Source organism: Branchiostoma floridae, unplaced genomic scaffold (assembly GCF_000003815.2).
Source record: "Branchiostoma floridae strain S238N-H82 unplaced genomic scaffold, Bfl_VNyyK Sc7u5tJ_1439, whole genome shotgun sequence".
In the NCBI taxonomy this organism is placed as follows: domain Eukaryota; kingdom Metazoa; phylum Chordata; class Leptocardii; order Amphioxiformes; family Branchiostomatidae; genus Branchiostoma; species Branchiostoma floridae.
Window position 1 is genome coordinate 3,719 of NW_023365716.1, and position 4,806 is coordinate 8,524.

The 4,806-nt window shown below is 41.5% G+C and overlaps 1 protein-coding gene across 1 annotated transcript in view; it reads left to right on the forward strand.

Moving 5' to 3' along the window:
- The window catches only part of LOC118407668 (tropomyosin-1-like), a 1,169,601-nt gene that overhangs the window by 2,626 nt on the left and 1,162,169 nt on the right, over positions 1-4,806 (forward strand). The gene's annotated exons all lie outside the window — the stretch shown is intronic.

Genomic DNA, 4,806 nt, shown 5'->3' on the forward strand with positions numbered 1-4,806 from the left:
ACTGAGGAGGAAAACATGTAAGTGTTATCAGTGTAACTACTTTGCAGCTAGGAAATCTCACCGCTATCTACTTTTTATATACAAAAAAAAAAGAAACAAACTAAATAGTGTGACAAATGTACAGCGTTCAGATTTACTTACCTACATAGTTCCTTGACCTCCAGGTCATGCGCTCAGTCAACCTGATGCTTTTGAAAGTATAACAGCTCATACAGGCGACAGATATAGAGGTTTACTTTTAACTGCAGCTAGGTGTCGTTGCTAACAATGCAGTCCCAAACGTAAAGTACTGCCACATACATATATATATGTAACTCTATGGATGTAGGTTTTGTACTTAAGATAGTAGCCATGATAGATGTGCTCCTTTCTTTTGTGTTGACCGCTGATTTGTTAATAACATTTATGTAAGAAAGCCTTTTTAAAATCGCACTGTAAACATAATATAGATGTAGGTTTTAGCCTTGAGATAGTTTCCATACGATGTTTGTTTTTTCATTCATTCATGTCGGTATTAATTTGAATACTGGAATATTTTGGTATATTTGCATGCTTTAGTCTACTTTATTTGATAGAAGGATCTAACATTCCCAGCTATATAGTTTATATGTACCGATGTGTATGCTATACATGTTTTGTATTCGTAGCGTTTAAGCTTATAGCAATAAAGGTGATATTGACATGTGTAAAAGCAAAATTTTGGCAGAGCTAATTCAAAATAAAGGAAGCAAAGACAGTAATTGTGTGTTGGTTTATATCGTCTGATAATTCTAACTCCATTTCCTACCAGGGCGTAATTTTGACATGAGAAATAACATAATTTTTGGAAAAAATGTTAACCAAGCCAAATGTCAGGTGTTGATATGAAGCGCAATAGCATCGTTGTACTAAGTTGTAGCAGTGTTTCAAGAAACCCTGCGCATATCGGATTTCACCTGGCTTGGACTAACCGTCAAAACCTGACAATCTGTGACGTATAAATTGTGGTAGAACATTTGTTTTCTTTACTAGGAGATCTCCATTAGTGTTGAAATACATCCACTAGTCTTTCTGGAGTCTTGTTTCATAAAATACTTGAATTATAACCACTACTAATTCATTTATAGCGTTATTTTTGCAAGGTTTAAAACAAGAAGAGTAAAGCGCTATGCGGCGATCTTTGTTTTGACCTATGTAGCATCAGGTTTGTGACCTTTCACCTTTACCCCATTAGTGCGAGCTGATGTCCGCCATCTTGTTTTGTGGCTCGTCTTGCGCTTTTCATATCCTCAAAACTGAAGCGATTTTTACCGATTTGTAGGAGTTTTGGACACCGCTTACTACAGTAGACCTACAGGTAAGACTACTAATTATAGTGAATACTGCCTGGCTGGTGCTTGTTGGGCGGTAAATTACAATTAGAGGTGTGTTTGCGATCGGTAGTCGATGGGGAGGGGGGCATTCAAACTAATGTGTGAAATGTAACGACTGCCAAATATCTTTTTGCATCTCAAATATGCTCCCAGACATCACGAAAATAATAATAATATAAGTTAAACATTAAGGAACGATCGTTATATTCGTGGATCATGATGCGAATCTTTTTTTCTTGTAGTGACCTGCCTACCATTTTTTGGTGCGCAGCTATGGAAGTCAATTCCGTTTTGTATACAGTGATTATTCTCGCCAAGAGCCTGTAGTGCCAGTGAAATGTGTTTTCCACCTGACTGATGCCAGATGGCGCAAATAGTGCTATATTATTATTATTTGCGTGTCCTGGACTCTTCTATTACACCATTGCACAGTCTGTGCTTACTGTAAGTCATGTTCATTGAATCATTCTACCACAAACATAAGGTCAAAAACCTCTGGAGGTGCTTGTGTATATAGATACCATAGATTGTTATGTGTCTATGTATCTGTATTGTTGTGTTGTATGCATTCGTTTTTTACTATGAGTCAATTCGTGCCTGTGAATAAACAAATACTATGTTGTTCAGGTGTTGTATCCCCTAATTAATACATATCCAAATCTTTTTACTGGAAAAACAATTGAGGAGCTAAAACAGGCAAAAACAACTTTCACAGAAGACTTTCTTATGGCGTTTTTTTCTTCTTTATAAAATAATTGAATAAAAATTATGTTTTTTTTCTCATACTTGTTTTTTTCTAATCATTTTAGAGATGGCGGAGTTCGCTTGTGTGCCTCCTGTTAAAGAGCTTCATGCGGAACAAACTGTGAACGAGACGCACATCAAAGAGGAGCCGGCAGGAGACGCTGGATGGCAACAGGATGGACAAGAGAACGTGCTGTGGCAGGAAACGTACAGAGAGGACCAGGAAACTTACAACGGCTACAGCACAAACCAACCAACCGGACATCCTTGGAACGAGACTTACAACAGTTGGGAGCAGACAACAGACACGGGATGGCAGCAGGACGAGGAAAGGGGCGTTCCAAACGACGGAACGTGCGGTGTAAAAACAGAAATGGAAGAGTCCAGCTGTGAGCTTTCTACTCGACTAATATATACTGGGCATTCTGGGAAGGAGATGGACTGTACAGAACACCCTGGGAAGGAGAGTGACAACAGGGAGACCCAGACAACAGCCATGGGCCTGCAGCAGGAAACGTGTGATGCGAACTTTCCCCAACCTGACAACACATCGACCTCACACGAGAGCAAAGGCAATTTGGGAAGGCATTTGGTTAAAACAACTGGTGCGAAACCCTACAAGTGTGAAGAGTGTGGGTACAGGACAGGTAAAAGGTCTGACTTATCCCGACATATAAGAACCCATACCGGAGAGAAACCCTTTAAGTGTGTCCAGTGTAACTATTCTGCTTCACAAAAATCACATTTGGAGCAACATGTAGCAAAACACACCGGTGAGAAACCCTACATGCGTGGTGAGTGTGGGTACAAGACAGCTCAAATGTCCGAATTATCCCGACATATGAGAACCCACACAGGAGAAAAACCCTACATGTGCGACCAGTGTGACTATTCTGCTGCAGTGAAGTCCCACTTGGACCGACACCTAAGAAAACACAGTGGTGAGAAACCCTACATGTGTGGGGAGTGTGGGTTCAGGGCAAATTATAAAGTAAGCTTATCCCGACACATGAGAATCCATACAGGAGAGAAACCCTACAAGTGTGACCAGTGCGACTATTCTTCAGCACAAAAGTGGAACTTGGTCCAGCATCTGTCACAACACAGAGGTGAGAAACCCTACATATGCGGGGAGTGTGGGTACAGGACGGCTAGGAAAGACGATTTATCCCGACATATGAAAACCCACACAGGTGAAAGACCCTACATGTGTGACCAGTGTGACTATTCCGCTGCACGGAAATCCTATTTGGACAATCATCTAACACAACACACTGGTGATAAACCCCACTTGTGTGGAGAGTGTGGGTACAGGACAGCAAAAAAGTCTCATCTAGCCGAACATTTGAGAATTCATACAGGAGAGAAACACTACATGTGTGGGGAGTGTGGGTACAGGACAACTCAAAGGTCTAACTTATCCCGACATATGAGAACTCACACTGGAGAAAAATCCTACAAGTGTGGCCAGTGTGACTATTCAGCTGCAGATAAATCTGCTTTAGACAGCCATCTAGCAAAACACACCGGTGACAAACCCTACATGTGTGGAGAGTGTGGGTACAGGGCAAATTATAAAGTAAGCTTATCTCGACACATGAGAACCCATACAGGTGAAAGACCCTACAAGTGTGACCAGTGTGACTATTCCGCATCACAGAAACAGCATTTGATCGACCATCAAACAAGACATTCCGGTGAGAAACCCTACATGTGTGGGGAGTGTGGGTACAGGGCGGCTCAAAGATCTACCTTATCCCGACACATGAAAACACATACAGGAGAAAAATCGCTACAAATGTGACTAGTTTGACTATTCTGTTGCAAAAAATCTCCTTTTACCTACATGTAAGAAAGCACACCAGTAAAAAGAGATGTGCGAAGTGTGGATACAGCATAACTAAAAACAGTGTATAATCTAAGCATATAAGAAACTACAGGACAATTCCAATGTCTTCCACATAAGTGTTATCAATCGAACTACTTTGCAGCTAGGAAATCTCACCGTTATCTACTTTCCTTATATACCAAAGAAAGTAAATCCACAAGTGTGACAAATGTACAGCAAACAGCTTTACCTACCTGCGTAGTTCCTTCATATGGTGAAGGGGAGGGGGGGGGGGGTGCAAGGCAACCAGCAGGATCTTTTTGACATGTAAGAGCGATAGGTGTAGAGCATGCAACTTTGTCCTTTTGAAACGTGAAAAGCTGTAAGGTGGAAGACCCCGAATGGAATGTGAACTTTTGTCTTTATCTGTACCTGGGACTGAGACTGACTTTGGTTTTTGTTTTGTTTTGTTTGAAACTTTGTTTATTCATGAAAGCTCAGATCGGCCTACTCTGTGGTAATTTTTGTCTTAATCTGCACCTGGGCCCGAGAACTACTCTGTGGTAAGCAATTCACAGAAAATACATGAGAGGCAGACATGTCCCAGTGTGCTTGCGCATGTGACAAATCGGACTAAAACCTAGTGTAAAGCGAGTGTAATATAGGTTCTGTACGTATAGGTTTAGTACACACAGTAGTATAGTAGGGACACGCTGCTATTATTTATTCAGGCGCAAAGCAGGCGCAGGTCAGAGGTCATCGTCTGACGGCCTAGTCTAGGGGTATTTTCTGAGCTCTGGGTAGGGGTGAAAGAGGGGTCAAGTCGAACTTTTGACCCACCAAGGTAACTATGACACCCCCCTAAGTGACCCCTCCCCCTTA